Genomic DNA, 17938 nt, shown 5'->3' on the forward strand with positions numbered 1-17938 from the left:
TCTGCAACTCAAAAATTTTTTGAAATGTCCAGTGGTTGTTCTTGGGCTCACCAGTCTCCTTTAATCTTTCCAACAACCAGGATCACAGGAGTCGTGGACTCCAGCCTACACACAAGGAAACTGAGGCACAGAAAGGTCTGCACTTGTCCAGAGAGCTGGCGGAGCTGGGACCGGCCTTCCACCAAGGTCACGGTTATCCCTAAACTATCGAGACCCTCTCTGACAGGAGGTGCGAGGAGCAGGAGCAGCCTGGGGGCAGATTGGAGGTCTATCTCCCTAGGAAACTGGTGCTTTTGTCCTAAACTTTTTTTTTATTTTTTATTTTTGACAGGCAGAGTGGACAGTGAGAGAGGGAGACAGAGAGAAAGGTTTTCCTTTGCCGTTGGTTCACCCTCCAATGGCCGCCGCGGCCAGCGCACGGCGCTGATCCAATGGCAGGAGCCAGGCTGATCCGATGGCAGGAGCCAGGTGCTTCTCCTGGTCTCCCATGGGGTGCAGGGCCCAAGCACTTGGGCCATCCTCTACTGCACTCCCGGGCCACAGCAGAGAGCTGGCCTGGAAGAGGGGCAACCGGGACAGAATCCGGCGCCCCGACCAGGACTAGAACCCGGTGTGCCGGCGCCGCAAGACAGAGGATTAGCCTAGTGAGCCGCGGCGCCGGCCGCTTTTGTCCTAAACTGAGAAACTGGCCCTCCAGTTGATACATCCGTGCCTTGCAAGTGAGGCTGGTCCTGCCCTGGAGTCCTGGCAGAATCATGTCTCTTGACCTCCAAGGCTGATGCCCAGGCCCTTCTGTGACATTGGTGGCTCTGTAACCTCAACCCACGACAAAAGGCAGCCACGAACAAAGCAAAACACCCCATAAGCAACCGCAGGGAAATGCAAAAGCCACCGTGCCAATAGCACCATGCACAAGCTTGAGGTCTGCGCAGAGAGCAGCCGTTCAGAAAAACTTCCACTTGCAGACTGAGGCGCCTCTGGAAAACCTCCCAGAGGTCTCTTCTGCATTATACCCAGCACACGCACCAGCAGCCAGCACATCTATCACGTCGGACCGGCAGCGCAGCCTGAGAAGCCTTCCGTCAAACGAAGATGAACGTTTGGATACTGCTAAGCGCGCAGACGTCCTTGAAGCCGGCTCCCTCCATCGGCTCTGCTAGCTTAACTTCCCCGGCTGGCCCTGTCTGAACTCCACTCCCAACAGCCAGACTCTGCCGGCACTGTTCCCGCACTAGCAAAAGAGGCAGAAAGCTGATCGGTTTTGGAGCTGCGGACTCTGCATGTATCATGGAGGCCCAGCGACCAGCTCCTGCTGGAGAGAGCCCGTCTGTGCCCGGGCAAGGATTCGGCAGGCTTTTGTCTCCGTTCCTTTGACAACTGCTGGTAATTACAAAATTACCTCTAAATTCATCTTTCAAAAACAAACACAGTCCAGTGTAATTGCTGAAGGGTGCCTTAGGCTGTAACTTCCTGACAGCCTCCTGGAAAGAGGCCAGAGAAACGTCCCGGCATGGAGGCAAGCGGTGCGGTGCCAAAGGAAATCGGGGGTGGGGGTAGAGGGGGCGAACACAGGAACCTCAGAGGGGAGAGAAGCTTCCACCCCCTTCTGCGCCCCGACTTCCGGAACACTCAGTGTCAGAGAGAGCGTTTGCAAGGGCCACGCGCGTGCACAGGGCCAGGGACTAAGAAGCCCGTGCTTGGTGAGTTATTGACGCGTGCCTGTCATTGTCCAGGTCAGAGCCTCAGCGGTAACTTGGCTCCCGTGAGCAGCCAAGCTTCAGTCTTAAAGCGCACTTGACGTGTGGGCCTGGGAAGCCCTTGCAGCAGGTGCGTGTGTCAGTGTGTGTGTGAGTGTGCAAGGCTCTGTGGGAGGTGAAGACCTGTGCTCCTGGAGCCTGCGCCCGGCCGGGGAACCAGCAATAACGCACAAGGCACCGCGCAGAGAGAGACCTGGCCGAGGCTGTGCGGGGGAGGGGTGGGGGATTTTAGTGTTTGAGCAGCTTCAAGGGAGAGCTGGGGCCACGTTGACGCCTAAGGGACGATGGCCATGCTGGGCCTGCGTGGGAGGGTGAGGGTGAGGGCCTGGGAGGCCGCAGGGTGGGCAGCAGAGGTGGGGAAGGGGAGGGGGAGGGAGGCCTGAACCTGCCCGTGGGAGCTGAGCCGCAAAGGTGTTGGGCCAGGGGCAGACAAGCACCAGGAGCCCGCCCCTGGGCCTCCTTCTGGACCGAATTCTCAAGGTCAACCGACTGAAGACTCAGGTCCCCCCGCCGCAGCCTGGGCTGTTGAAGACAAGAAAGACCAAGCAGGTCCGGAGTGAGGGTCTCCACTGAGGAGAAGCATCAACAGTGTCCTGTGGGTAAGGACGTCCGTGTCACTCAGGCGGAGGGCCGAGGGCAGGCCCGGTCACGGTCACGTGTGTCGCCTTGGCTGTAAGGAAATCATGGCCGCCTCCGCGGAGCCGGCTGCAGACGGCGGCTGCGTCCTGCACCGGCTCGGGGTCTCGCAGCCGCCCCCCCCCCGCCCTGCGTCGCCGCAGCGTCATCCTCTGCTCTCCTGCCTCCCCGTCAGCAAAGACTGAGCTGCACCCGGCGAGTCAGAGTCACGGGACAGCGACGCCAGGAGACCAGGGCTCTGCCGTGCACGGAGTGTCCTGTCGCTCCCACCCCAGCGCCCTCCTGAGCCCAGAGGACCCGAGTCCCGGACGTGCTGTCCGCACAGCCCGCAGGAGCTGCCGTCTCTTCTCTAACCTCGGGGGGCTCTGAGGACGGGGAGGAAGAGGCGGGGGCTCAGAGTGGCCCGTGCGGCCTGGGCAGGTCAGGAGAGGCAGGCTAGAAGGGGCCCTGGTGACACTTCAGAGCTGGGAGGGTGAGAGGCCACACGGGGCGGGGGGGCAGTGAGTGTGTGAGTGAGTGTGCAAGTGAGTGTGTGAGAGAGACAGACATGGGTGACAGACCACACGGGGGGGTCAGTGTGTGTGTGAGTGAGTGTGTGAGAGAGACAGAGGGGTGAGAGACCACACGGGGGTGTAAGTGTGTGGTGAGTGTGAGTGAGTGTGAGAGTGTGTAAGAGCATGTGAGAGAGACAGAGGCAGGTGAGAGACCACACGGGGTCAGTGTGTGTGTGTGTGAGACTGTGTGAGTGTGTGAGTGTGAGTGTATGTGTGAGAGTGTGTGTGAAAGTGTGTAAGAGTGTGTTTGTGTATAAATGAGTATGTGTGTGAGTGTGTGAGCATGTGTGTGTACGAGACTGTGTGTGAGAGCGTGTATGTGAGGGTGTGTGAGTGTGTGAGGGTGTGTGTGTGTGAGTGTATATGAGGGTGTGTGTGAGAGCATGTATGTGAGGGTGTGTGTGAGTGTGTGAGTGTGTGTGAGTCTGTGTGAGGGTGAGTGTGTGTGAGGGTGTGTGAGAGTGTGTATGAGAGTGTGTGTGTGTGATGGTGTGTGTGATGGTGTGTGTGAGAGAGTATGTGAGGGTGTGTGTGTGTGAGTGAGGGTGAGTGTGTGTGTGAGGGTGTGTGTGAGAGAGTTGTGAGGGTATGTGAGAGTGTGTGTGTGTGAGGGTGTATGTGTGTGATGGTGTGTGAGAGTGTTGTGAGAGTATGTGAGGGTGTGTGTGAGAGTCTGTGAGGGTGTGTGTGTGTGAGGGTGTGTGTGAGGGTGTGTGAGGGTGTGTGTGAGTGAGGGTGTGTGTGTGTGAGGGTGTGTGTGAGGGTGTGTGTGAGGGTGTATGTGTGTGTGTGAGAGTCTGTGAGGGTGTGTGTGTGTGTGAGGGTGTGTGTGAGGGTGTGTTTGTGTGAGAGGGTGTGTGTGAGGGTGTGTGAGTGTGTATGAGGGTGTGTGAGTGTGTATGAGGGTGTGTGTGAGGGTGTGTGAGGGTGTGTGAGTGTGTATGAGGGTGTGTGAGAGTGTGTGTGAGGGTGTGTGTGAGGGTGTGTGTATGTGTGTGCTTCAAGGCACAGAAACGTGGAACGTGAGACTGGGCCACGTTTTTTGCCCTGTCATGTGGTCAGTGAATGTGTGTGCCTGAGTGTGCGTTCCTGTGTCTGCGTGTTGGGGGCAGATGGCTCTGACCAGGGGTCCTGGAAGGTGGTGAGGAGAGACGGCCCGTGGCGAGGGCTGGGGCACGCCCTGCACACAGGTAAAACCGCATGTGGGGGCTGGGTTGTGGAGCAGCCGGCTAAGCCACCGCCTGCGACACCGGCATCCCAGGCTGGAGCCTGGCTGCTCTGACCCAGCTCCCCGCTAATGCCTGCGGGAAGGGAGCAGGACCCGGCCCACGTGCTCGGGCCGTCACCCACGTGGGGGACTGAACGGCGTTCCAGGCTTCTGGCCCTGGTCTGGCGCAGGCGATGCCTTGCGGCCATCTGGGGAGTGAAGCAGTGGATGGAGACCTCTCTGTGTCGCTCCCTTGCTCTCCACCACTCTACCTTTCCAGTAAACAAAATAGATCTTTTGCAAAAGCTACCTTTAGTCTAAATTCCACACGACAGCCTCTCGGGGAGTTGCCTTTAACCCCTCACGGCACAGCAGGGCCAGCATAGCCAGCTGTCCTTCCCCGGTGGAGGAGACCACGCCTCTTCGGTGAGCACCCCTGCAGCCGCCGCCATGCACCTGAAGCCCCTGGCAGGAGCCCTGGGGACCCCACCCCAATTTGGCACACCCCAGTGGTGACCGTCTGTTGTACTCCCAGATCCCAGCGCTGATGGAAACTCCGGTGGGGGGTGCCCCTGGGGCATTCAGCCCTGCGAAGCATCAAGGGACTCCCGCAGCCACGGTCCGTCGGGTGGACAATACCGGGGCGTTCTGGAAGCTTCTCGGGGTCCCGGGGGAGTGGAGCTCACGTGGGCTGTGGCAGCGGCCCCTGTGGCCCTCCCCACACTGGCTTTCCCCTCTCCCCCTCCCTCACCTCCTTCTGGAACCTCCTCCAAACTACCCGCACCTACGTCTTCCACTATGAGCTCTGCTTCCAGGTCAGCCAAACTAAGACAAGGGCCAGAACCCATGGCCACCGGCATACGGGGATACGAGAACCCTCAGACTGACACACCGAGAATGGGCTGGAGAGCGCCTGAGGGCGAGCTGCTGGCTCCGCCCCCAGTGCCCACTCCTCTGCAGGATCCCTCCAGGTCAGGCTGATGGGGGAGGGGTCAGAAATGCCTGGCAAAGAAAATTGGGCCATTCCATGTGGGGAGGGCAAGCCCAGGGAAGGGAGAGCCAGGCATTGGAGGGTTTTGCACACCAAGGACGCCTGATCAGAGTAGAACGCAGGTGCCAAAGCTCCCACCCCCACCCCGGGGCTGTGACCTTGGACAAAGCCGTCCACACCCCCATCTTGCCCAGAGGTAAACTGAGGGAGTGAACAACAAGCTCAGCTTGGGAAGCCTCAGTGCACCAACAAATGTTAATTACTACAACTGCGAGCTCCCCTGCGAGAGCTTGATAAGTTAACCAAGTGCTCACAAGTGCCATCCTTGTGTTTCCTTGTTCTGGGACCAAAAAAAAAGAGAGAGAGCGGGAGAACCTGGGAGGCAGTGCTCAGGGCAGAGGCCGCTCGCTGAGAGAGAGAGAGAGAGAGAGAGAGAGAGAGAGAGCGGGAGAACCTGGGAGGCAGTGCTCGGACAGAGGCGCTCGCTGGCCTGGGCCGTGTCCTGGTCACTCCTGCGACGTCTGGGGTTGACAAGGAGATCTGGGCTTTTTGGCTTAAAAAGTGGGAAAATGCACTCGCACTCCCCGATCTGCATGTCTTGGAAAATAAGAAGATTGCGAGGCCCCTCCCAGGGCGGGGGCCGGGCCTGTTGCCAGAGGCATTGCCTGTCTGGTCCCTGCAACCTCTGTCTGGGATTTAAAACTATCTCCTTCGTCCCTCACTGAAGCGACCGCTGTGTCCCGAGTCGGATTTGGAGCTGCCGAGGAGAATGAGCCTGATCCAAGGCCCAGCTCACCCCTTCCTGAAGCCCCCCGTGTCCCCGTCCGCGTGGACGGCCCCGCCTCGAGGACCCGCCACCCGCCACAGCTCCCGATCGCTGGCCTGTCTCTCGTCAGGGACTGGCCGCTCCGCAGAGGCAGCTGGGCCCCGCTGACTTGGTGAAATGCGAGGACTTTGGAGCCTGAGCTGTTTTGAATCAAGATCACTGCCATTTCTCGCGGCATCAGCATAGTCCCGGGGCTACGGTACAATAACCTGGACGGCCCAGGAGCCAGATAAGATAGGCTTGGTTCTCCGTGCGAATCAGGGGAAGAGTCAACGTCCTTCAGAAGTTCTCCCAGTTCCCAAGAAGTTTAAGTTCCTCTGGGGGGAGGGATGGGCTGGGGGGAGGGGCAGGTGGCCAAGAAGTGGCCTGAGGGATCCTGAGGTGTCGAGGGTGCTGTCACAGGCGTCTACATGTGTGACACACACACACACACACACACACGTGCACCAAAACTGGGGGCAATCTGGACTCTCTGGATTGTGCCAATGTCAAGTTCCTGATTTTGCTGTGCTGTAGATACACAAGCTGCACCCATTAGGGGCAAATTGGGTAAAGAGTACCCACCATTCACTGTGCACCTACCATTGTTTCCAAGAGAAAAGTCTAAAATGAAAATGAACAAAACTCTTACGGTAGACGCTGTCCAAGCTCCCAACTCTGGGATAATCCCTCCCGACCCCCAGCAGCTCAACCCTGCAGATGTGTAAGCCAGGCCCTTGACTTGGCTTCTGCACACCATACATACGCGCAGGCACACAATCGCGCACACACACATACACACGCGCACACGCATGCACACACACACCACGCCCTAAGCCTTTGCGTGAGCAGAGCTCCCTGATAATTTGGATGCAATGTTAATAAGGCACGTCCTGGGGCCGGTGCTGTGGTGTAGCATGTAAAGCCGCCACATACAGTGCCAAATTCTCATAGGGGTGCCAGTTCGAGTCCCAGCTGCTTCGCTTCCAATCCAGCTCTCTGCTAATGGCATTCTACTGCCTGGGAAAGCAGTGGAGGATGGCCCAAGTCCTGGGCCCCTGCACCCACATGGGAGACCCAGAAGAAGCTCCTGGCTCCTGGCTTCAAATCAGTGCAGCTCCAGCCATTGCGGCCAACTGGGGAGTGAACCAGCGGACAGAAGACCTCTCTCTCTCTCTCTCTCTTGCTCTCTCTCTGCCTCTCCTCTGTCTGTGTAACTCTTTCAAATGAATAAATCCTTAATAAGAAACAAGGCACGTCTTGAAGCCCTGTTCCAGCCATTTTGCGGTGCTACTGCTCCTCTCCTCTCCCATTCCCGTCTGCTCTCCTCCTTCCACGTCCAGTGTCTCCAAACACAAGCACAAGAACCACAGAAGGCAAAAGCTGAAAGGAGGGCTTTCCGCTTCGAGCGCAGAGCCTTGAGCTTTGCCCTTGAGCTTTGCCCTTGAGCTTTGCCCTTGAGCTTTGCCCTTGGCGTCTGGGCTGGGCCCCCTCCCCAGCAGGTCACCTGCCCAGGTGGTGTCTGCATCGGGACAATACTGTTGTCAGGGAAAATGCAGGGGCTGTGCCACAAACTGTTGGGCATTGCCTAAAACCTCCATTGCAATATGGCGCCTGGCGGATGTTCGCGGGGCGTGTCTGTGGCTGCTGCGGGTAAGCTACCTAAGATCAGACCACCGGCAGGGACAGGTCCGCTCTAATTCCGGACACATGGACAGTGCGTGATCCCTATACTTTGCTTAAGGTGCCCCTGTGTGTGGTCCACCCACGCCTGCATGATCTTTTCGCTGATTGGCTCCCCTACGGCGCACGCCTTTTGTAAGCTTTCTAAGCCTGCACACTTCTTCAGTAAAGTGGTTCCTGCTCCGACAGAACTCACGGGTGCTTGTGGTGTGGTCCACCTTACCTGTCCTGTTCACCTTGCTGGGGAGTGCTTGCGTTGGCCCTGCCAGTCAGCGGCTAGCATCGGGCTTGAGAACCCAACGAGAAACCACGTCCCTCTCCCCACGAGGGGGGTCCCGCTCGGAGAGCTTCTGAATTCTAACTCTGCAGCCCCGGCCTCCATCTGCAAAGTCGGCGGCACCTGCACCCCAGTGCACCCCAGTGCACCCCAGTGCCAGCCTCGCTGCTTCGCGGTCACAGCTCCCTCTGGCTCGGACCCTCCTGAGCCTCTTAAGGACCCCTGCTGTGATCCTGGGCCCCTGGACAGCTGGGCCCATCTTTCCATCTCCGCATCCTTCTCTTCCTCAGGGCTTGTTAATCTTTGGTGACAGCTACGTTCATTATTTAGAGAAATCCTGCAAGGGAGAGAAGCTAGCCCTTCACATTGGCCCCTCAGCGGTGCACCTCCCAGACAACTGCCCGTCGCGGGCTGGAGCCTACTTTGCCGGCTTTTCTTTCCCTGTCGTGGGCTGGGGTACAGTTTTCCTGACGCTGTCCCAGGCATGGGGTGGGTGCCCCTTTCTAGGGGTTCTCCCTACGATGCTTGTTTCAAACTCCATTAATTAGATGAAATGTAACAGAGCTTTTGTGGATTTGTCACCAATTGTTTCTTCTGTGTCCCAGCAGGTGTCCCAGCAGGACACCGGCGGTTAGAAGGGCGAAGTTCCACGGAGTTCCGGAACACCTAGTCCACTTACATAAGAGTCCAACGACACTCCTTCGGGAATATTCCAAAAGCTTCAAGAATTCTCTCCTGCTTGTCCCCGGATGCCTCCCTGTGCAGCAAGGACACAGACAGTGCCTCGCCGCTCACTGAGCAGGAGTGCTCTGTGGACGTACCAAAGTTCAAAGTGTAACGCTCTGTTTAAAAACAAGCTTCACCCAGAAGTTAACTGGCACGGTGCAGGATGGACACTCCTTTGGAGTTCATTGGTTGAAATCTGGAGTGATTGCAGTACACTTTAGGCAAAAGAAGGCGAAGTATTTATTTTTTTGATACAAATTATCTTTATAACACTTAGTTGAGCCAAGTGGACCACGAAGAGGAGATTAAATAATAACCAGTTGCTAGTCAGGTCTCAGAGTAATAACAAACAAATCCCATAACAACCGGGCACGAGAAAAGCTGGTGTGGTGTGGGCTCTAAAGTCCTGGCGCTCCATGGCACAGCAGCCTTGCTCCCTCAGACCTGACCGATTACAGGAACAGGGGCAGCGGAGGCAGCAGTGACAGTCTGAGTATGATGAGCTACCCCCGGTGTAGCAGGTAAAGCTGCCTGTGACGCCAGCACCCATATGGACACCGGTTCAAGTCCCGGCTGCTCCACTTCCAACCAGCTCCCTGCTAATGTGCCTGGGAAAACAGCAGAAGACGGCCCAAGTGCTAAGGTCCCTGCACCCGTGTGGGAGACCCGGATGAAGCTCTTAGGTCCTGGCTTCTGCCTGCCCCTGCCCTGGTCGTTGTGGCCATGTGGGGAGCGAATCAAGAAGATTCCTCTCTTTCCCTCTCTCTGTTTCTTCTCCTCTCTCTGTAACTCCGACTTTTAAATAAAAAAGTGAAACTTAAAAAAACAAAAAAAGGGAAAAAGAAGAGCTGCCCCTGGCCTATGTGAAGCAATTTGCCTCGTCCACGGCAGGTCCCCAACCCACCTCGGGAAGCGACAGTGTCGAAGGGGGAACCCTGGGGTCAGGTCAGTCTCTGAGCACCGTGCCTCCCAGCAGCAGGCCAACGAGGCCAAAAGTTCCTCAAAATGAAGTCAGGGACACCCTGGAACTGTCAGGTACACCCAACTACAGAGACAGCCCACACCACCTGTTACAGACGACCGCAGGGTACAAGCGCCACTCACCCGTCACCTTCCTGCAGATGGCAAAAGAGCGCTAAGGGCTGGCTGTTCCACAAACAGCCACCAGGGGCGCTGTCCCCACACTGTCCCACTGCAGAGAGGACAGAGTAACTGACACAGATGTGTGCCCTAGAGAGCTTCCTTATCACACACGTCTCAAATTACACACTATAAAATGCACTTAACAGATAAACCTGTGGGGCCAGAGCTGTGGCGCAGCGGGTTAGAGCCCTGGCCTGAAGCACCAGCATCCCATATGGGCACCGGTTCTAGTCCTGGCTACTCCACTTCCGATCCAGCTCTCTGCTATGGCCTTGGAAAGCAGTGGAGGATGGCCCAGGTCCTTGGGCTCCTGCACCCACGTGGGAGACCTGGAAGAAGCTCCTGACTCCTGGCTTCAGATCGGAGCACCTCTGGCCGTTGCAGCCATCTGGGGAGTGAACCAGCAGATGGAAGACCTCTCTCTCTGTCTCTACCTCTTTCTGTAACCTTGCCTTTCAAATAAATAAAATAAATCTTTTTAAAAAAACCTATGTACACTTTAATGTCACATACTAAATATAATAATATCACTCTCATTAAATTATAATTACATATTAAATCCGTATGGCATATAACACACAAACATGTAATATATAATATAAAACACACGAAAATCTGCAACATGCTACATAAACAGCATTTCCCACGCGACAGGACACATAATAAGCGACAACTGTGTCTAAGTCAAATGCTCTGAGCAAGGTTCTTAAGCTATTTCTCTGTATGGGAAGGGGGTTAAGAGTCTGCTCCTTGTGGAAGTTTCCGGAGGACGTGAGAGAGAGCTCCCGTCGGCTGCTCGGCCTGCTGCGCTGGGCCCTTGCTGCGTGGGCTTGCCGGCATCAGGCATCAGGTCACCAGGGAGCTCCCCTGTCACCGGGACACTCACCGAGCTCAGTACGCACCGAGCACCTGTGCAGGTTTTACCCGGGCTGTGGGGCCAGGGAAGAACTCACTCACAAACTCCTCCACTCGCTCTGAAAGCAGTGCAGATGCTAGGAATCTTAACATTTGTTTTTATTTATTTGAAAGGCAAAGGGAGATGTAGGGAGAGAGAGAGAGAGAGAGAGAGAGAGAGAGAGAGAGAGAGAAAGAGAGAGAGAGAGAGAGACAGGATATCTTCCATCTGTTGGATCACTCCCCAGCTGGCTGCAATGGCCAGGATGGAGCCAGGAAGAAGCCAGGAGCCCCGAGTGCCATCCCGGTCTCCCGTGTGGGTGCAGGGGCCCAGTGAGCCATCTTCTGCTGTTTTCCCAGGCGCAGCAGCAGGGAGCTGGACTGGAGGCGGAACAGCTGCACCTGAGCCAGCGCTCCGATGTGGGACGTGGCCGTCACAGGCAGCAGCTTACCCACAGCCCCAGGAGTGTTTTGTGAAGACTAGGACAGCCTGCTGCATCCGCTCTGCCCACAGAACCTCTGCCTGACCATATTTTGCGTTGATCGGGTGGACGTGCAGAGCTGCTCATACCGGCCACAGTTCGGAGCAGCGGCGGAGAGCGCGTCTGCGCCCAGGCCCCTGCTCAGGAGCCCGAGCCGGGCCAACCGCCTCAGCCGGCAGAGCAGAACCCGTCCCAGCACGCCTTCAGCAAGCAGGCGGGAGCGTGGACTTCGGCACTGTGCCCGTGGGGGCGGGGGGCGTCCCTGCCGGAGCTGCCATCCCACACCACCACACCGAGTGTCAATGCCTGCTTCGGGGCTGGCGCTGTGGTGTAGCGGGTAAAGCTGCTGCCTGCAGTGCCGGCATCCCATACGGGCGCTGGTTCAAGTCCCGGCTGCTCCTCTTCCGATCCCGCTCTCTGCTATGGCCTGGGAAAGCAGTAGAAGATGGCCCAAGTGCTTGGGCCCCTGCACCCACATGGGAGACCCAGAAGAAGCTCCTGGCTCCTGGCTTCAGATCAGCGCAGCTCCAGCCATTGCGGCCAACTGGAGAGTGAACCAGCGGATGGAAGACCTCTCTCTCTGCCTCTCCCTCTCTCTGTCTGTCCCGCTTCACCAGAGCCGCTCCTTCCTTGGCAGCACGGTGGTGGGTGCCAAGCTGGTAACACGGAGCCGGCTGGCCAGGAGCAGCCCCAGCTGCGATGCGAGGAAGCTGCACGGACAGCGGCTGGGACTCTGGCAGGGGGACGTCCCCTGGCACCGCCATAGAGAAGGCACAATCAGCAACTCTGTCACCCGGCAGAAGCAAGTGACAACAGCCCCAGGGCGAGCCCTGGGGGAACCCAGGGCCGGGCATCTGTAAGCGTTTGTCACCAGAAGGGCCTGGGTCTAGCCCGCCTCCGGGGCTGCTCCGTGTCCAGGCACTGGCTCTCCTGGGGGACACCAGCCATGGACAAAGCCAGGCGCCCTGTGTGACGCATTAGCCACAGACAGCGCTCTAGCACAGCCAGGAGGATGCCTGGGACACAGGGAGAGGGCGCCGGCGGAGACGCGGGTGGAGGAGGGCGCGGCCGACCCGGAGCGCACAGAGCAGGCGCGGGGCGAGGCTGGCGAGCGCGTTGCTTTTTTCATCCTGGATTAAACGCGAGCAACCGGTCTCGCCATCCATGAAGACGCCCTAAAACAACCGCAGATGTGTTCTGTCTCTCCTCTCTTCTCTCTCGTCTCCACCCCCTTTTATAAACTCCTTCCCCCCCACCCCGAGTCTAATTCACTTTCTCCTATCCACGTCCCTCTTCCTTGTGTCTCCTTTTTAAAAAATGTGTTTTTAATTGCTACTTGAAAACCTTACACATGAATCTATAACATAAATACCGGACAAACTCCCTAGCTGCCTAAGTGTTATGGCGACAATGCAAATCACCCGCGAAGGCACTGGTGGGGGGTGACTGTTGAAGCAGAAAAATTCACTTAAATGGTTTAAAAGAAGTTATAACACAGTGTTTTCCCAGTGACCTTCAAGTATGTATCTTCCCTGCGTTGCACACAGTGTAACAGAAACCGGGGACAGCGTGTGCGCCAGCCGTCCGGGAATCCGAACCCACCAATGCCTTCCTGCTGCTACTTGGGACTCTCAAGTCTGCACTTGGCTTTATCCTTGGCAGTTTTGGGGGGAAAAACGTATTTGAGTCGATACTGTTTGCAAACAAACTACAGAGTCACAAGGGGGCAGTGGGGGACGGCACGTGGGGAGGGTGGCCAGGGTGGGAGGGAACGCCCCAACAGCGCCAGCGCGTCACCAAGGCCAGCTCTCAGGGCCCCGGTGGTCTGGCGACCTGGTGCCCCCAGCCCTGCTACCTCCTTTGAGTTTTGGTCCCCAGCACAGATGTGTCCATTCACAACAGCAGACAAGAAAAGTTCATGAAAACTTTGAAAAAAAAGGTGACACCAAAACAGACTGGTTTACTGGAGTGTTGTAAACTATGCCTTAAAAAGCCCAGGGGCCGGCCTTGTGGTGAGCCGGCAAAACCACCGCCTGCGATGCCAGCTCCCACGAGGGTCCCCGTTCACGCCCCGGCTGCTCCACTTCCGACTCAGCTCCCTGGGAAAAGCGGCCGCAGAGAGTCCCAGGGCTTGGGTCCCCGCCACCCACGTGGGAGACCTGGGGAAGCTCCTGGCTCCTGGCTTTGCCTGGCCCAGCCCTGGCCATTGTTGCTGTTTAGGGAGTGAATCCGTGGACGGAAGACCTCTCTCTCCCTCTTTCTATCCCTCTCTCTCTCTAACTCTTTCAAATAAAAAATCTAAAAAAAAAAAAAAAAAAATCAGGGGTGGGCATTAGACACCTCTCGGGCGCCTGCCTCCTCCCGCCCGGCTCCACTCCCATTCCAGCTTGCTGCTGGCATGCAGGGTCCCGGCCACGCAGCTGAGACACCGGACGGAGCGCCCGCTCCCAGCTTCGGCATGAACCGGCCCTGGCTGCCGCAGGCATTTGGGGAGTGAACAAGAAAGTGGGAGGTCTCTGGCCCTCTGCCTTCCAAACCATTTCAAGAAAAAACTGGTTTAAAAGATTTTTTTTTTTTTTTTGAAAGGCAGAGTGACAGAGAATCTCCTATCTGCTGGTTCCCTCCCCAGATGGCCTAGCGGCTGGGGCTGGACCTCCATCTGGTATGAAGCACTGGCCATCGCCCATGCCTTTCCCGGCCGTGAGCAGGGAGCTGGATGGGAAGTGGAGTCGCTGGGACTCGGGCTGGCGCTTCCAACGTGGGACCCCGTGTCGCCAGCCGCAGCCCTGCCCGCTGCGGCGCTCGCGATGCCAGCTCCACACGATCGCGTTATCCGTAAACTACACGTCGTTCTGCCGTTGGCTCCAAACTTGCGTTTCTTTCGTATACACAGAGGCATGAGCTCAACGTCCAGAAACCATCAAATGGACTCATTCCCATCAAAAGCAGTGCAGTGCGGTGAGCTGCACCTAACGCAGAGAGAACCCTTTCAATTTTTAAAATGTATTTATTTTTATTTTACTTGAAAGGCAGAAAGACACAAACCGTCCACCTGCTGGCTCACTCCCAAATGCCCACAGCATCCGAGTGTGGGCCACAGGCAGGGGCAGTGCTCGGTCCAGGTGTGGAGCAGGGGTCGCCGGGGCCGGGTGCCTGCGCCCAGGGCGCACCCTGGCAGGGCTGGAAACACAGTCGGGACTCGAACCCAGCACCCTGACGTCAGACTCCACAGTCCTGAGATAACGGCTGCACCCAACCCCCCCGCCCCTGAGCCCCTGAAGCCCCCGGCCCTGACCCAGCCGGGCCCCTGAGGTCCTGACCTGGGTCCTGACCCGGCCGGGCCCCTGAGCCCCTGAGCCCCTGAAGCCCCTGGCCCTGACCCAGCCGGGCCCCTGAGGTCCTGACCTGGGTCCTGACCCGGCCGGGCCCCTGAGCCCCTGAAGCCCCCGGCCCTGACCCAGCCGGGCCCCTGAGGTCCTGACCTGGGTCCTGACCCGGCCGGGCCCCTGAGGTCCTGACCTGGGTCCTGACCCGGCCGGGCCCCTGAGCCCCTGAAGCCCCCGGTCCTGACCCGGCCGGGCCCCTGAGGTCCTGACCTGGGTCCTGACCCAGCCGGGCCCCTGAGGTCCTGACCTGGGTCCTGACCTGGCCGGGCCCCTGAGCCCCTGAAGCCCCCGGCCCTGACCCGGCCGGGCCCCTGAGGTCCTGACCTGGGTCCTGACCCGGCCGGGCCCCTGAGCCCCTGAAGCCCCCGGTCCTGACCCGGCCGGGCCCCTGAGGTCCTGACCTGGGTCCTGACCCAGCCGGGCCCCTGAGGTCCTGACCTGGGTCCTGACCTGGCCGGGCCCCTGAGCCCCTGAAGCCCCCGGCCCTGACCCGGCCGGGCCCCTGAGGTCCTGACCTGGGTCCTGACTTGGCCGGGCCCCTGAGCCCCTGAAGCCCCCGGCCCTGACCCGGCCGGGCCCCTGAGGTCCTGACCTGGGTCCTGACTTGGCCGGGCCCCTGAGCCCCTGAAGCCCCCGGTCCTGACCCGGCCGGGCCCCTGAGGTCCTGACCTGGGTCCTGACCCAGCCGGGCCCCTGAGGTCCTGACCTGGGTCCTGACCTGGCCGGGCCCCTGAGCCCCTGAAGCCCCCGGCCCTGACCCGGCCGGGCCCCTGAGGTCCTGACCTGGGTCCTGACTTGGCCGGGCCCCTGAGCCCCTGAAGCCCCCGGTCCTGACCCGGCCGGGCCCCTGAGGTCCTGACCTGGGTCCTGACCCGGCCGGGCCCCTGAGCCCCTGAAGCCCCTGGTCCTGACCCGGCCGGGCCCCTGAGGTCCTGACCTGGGTCCTGACCCAGCCGGGCCCCTGAGGTCCTGACCTGGGTCCTGACCTGGCCGGGCCCCTGAGCCCCTGAAGCCCCCGGCCCTGACCCGGCCGGGCCCCTGAGGTCCTGACCTGGGTCCTGACCCGGCCGGGCCCCTGAGCCCCTGAAGCCCCCGGTCCTGACCCGGCCGGGCCCCTGAGGTCCTGACCTGGGTCCTGACCCAGCCGGGCCCCTGAGGTCCTGACCTGGGTCCTGACCTGGCCGGGCCCCTGAGCCCCTGAAGCCCCCGGCCCTGACCCGGCCGGGCCCCTGAGGTCCTGACCTGGGTCCTGACTTGGCCGGGCCCCTGAGCCCCTGAAGCCCCCGGCCCTGACCCGGCCGGGCCCCTGAGGTCCTGACCTGGGTCCTGACTTGGCCGGGCCCCTGAGCCCCTGAAGCCCCCGGTCCTGACCCGGCCGGGCCCCTGAGGTCCTGACCTGGGTCCTGACCCAGCCGGGCCCCTGAGGTCCTGACCTGGGTCCTGACCTGGCCGGGCCCCTGAGCCCCTGAAGCCCCCGGCCCTGACCCGGCCGGGCCCCTGAGGTCCTGACCTGGGTCCTGACTTGGCCGGGCCCCTGAGCCCCTGAAGCCCCCGGTCCTGACCCGGCCGGGCCCCTGAGGTCCTGACCTGGGTCCTGACCCGGCCGGGCCCCTGAGCCCCTGAAGCCCCCGGTCCTGACCCGGCCGGGCCCCTGAGGTCCTGACCTGGGTCCTGACCCAGCCGGGCCCCTGAGGTCCTGACCTGGGTCCTGACCCGGCCGGGCGCCTGAGCCCCTGAAGCCCCCGGTCCTGACCCGGCCGGGCCCCTGAGGTCCTGACCTGGGTCCTGACCCGGCCGGGCGCCTGAGCCCCTTGCTCGTCCCGCTCCTCTGCACCCCACTTTCCGCAGGCCCCCACCTGTCTTGAACACGAGCTCTGGGAAGATTTTCATCAGCGAGAGCTGTGGGCGGGCGGGCGTCCGGGCCTGCTCCCCGGCCCACCGCACTTGCGCCCCTTTCGAGCCCCTCCCCTTTCACTTCTGCTTCTGCGTCTCCCCACAGAGCCCGACCCCCCCCCCGTCTCAGCGCCCCACTTCAGGGTCTGCCCTCCGCACTCTGCCCCTCCCAGGCCTCTCGTCGCCCCCTTGTCCATCCCCGAGGTCTCCCTAGTCCCCTCAAGGGCACCCCGCCCCCCACGTGCCCTTGTCGCCCACCCTCTGTCTGCGCCCCCTGCAGGCCCTGCCCTGTCCACGTCGCCCTCTTATCTCCCCCCACCTCTCAGCGCCCCCTGCAGGCCCTGCCCTCCAGACCCCGCCCCATCCCGGCCCCGCCCCCCACGTGCCGCGTCGCCCACCCTCCGTCCCTCAGCGCCCCCTGCAGGCGCCCCCCGCACGGCTCACATCCCCGCGCCCCACTTCAGGGTCTGCCCTCTGCACCCCGCCCCTCCCAGGCCTCTCGTCGCCCTCTTGTCCATCCCCGAGGTCTCCCTAGTCCCCTCAAGGGCTCACCACCACCCCCGCCCCCTCCAGACCCCTCCCCCACGTGCCCTTGGTCTCTGCGCCCCCTGCAGGCCCTGCCCACGTCGCCCTCTCATCTCCCCCCACTTCTCCGCGCCCCCTGCAGGCCCCTCCCCTCCAGACCCCGCCCCACCCCATCCCGGCCCCGCCCCCCACGTGCCGCGTCGCCCACCCTCGGTCTCTCAGCGCCCCCTGCAGGCGCCCCCCCGCACGGCTCACATCCCCGCGCCCCACTTCAGGGTCTGCCCTCTGCTCCCCACCCCTCCCAGGCCTCTCGTCGCCCCCTTGTCCATCCCTGAGGTCTCCCTAGTCCCCTCAAGGGCTCCCCACTCCCCCGCCCCCTCCAGGCCCCTCCCCCACGTGCCCGCACCGCCCACCCTTGGTCTCTGCGCCCCCTGCAGGCCCTGCCCACGTCGCCCTCTTATCTCCCCCCACTTCTCAGCGCCCCCTGCAGGCCCCTCCCCTCCAGGCCCCGCCCCCGTCCCATCCCAGCCCCGCGCTGTCGCAGCGCCCCTGCAGCCCCCACCCCCCACGCCCGCGCCGCCCACCCTCGGTCTCTCAGCGCCCCCTGCAGGCCCCTCCCCCGTCCTATCCAGGCCCCGCGCTGTCTCAGCGCCCCTGCAGCCCCCGCCCCCAGGCCCGCACCGCCCGCCCTCGGTCTCTCAGCGCCCCCTGCAGGTGCCCCCCTGCACGACTCGCATCCCCGCACCCCACTTCAGGGTCCGCCCTCTGCTCCCCACCCCTCCCCAGGCCTCTCGACGCCCCCTTGTCCATCCCCGAGGTCTCCCTAGTCCCCTCAAGGGCTCCCCACCCCCCGCCCCCTCCAGGCCCCTCCCCCCACGTGTCCGCGCCGCCCACCCTTGGTCTCTGCGCCCCCTGCAGGCCCTGCCCTGCCCACGTCCCCCTGTCATCTCCCCCACCTCTCAGCGCCCCCTGCAGGCCC

This window comes from Oryctolagus cuniculus, chromosome 11 (assembly GCF_964237555.1).
Source record: "Oryctolagus cuniculus chromosome 11, mOryCun1.1, whole genome shotgun sequence".
Taxonomy (NCBI): Eukaryota; Metazoa; Chordata; class Mammalia; order Lagomorpha; family Leporidae; genus Oryctolagus; species Oryctolagus cuniculus.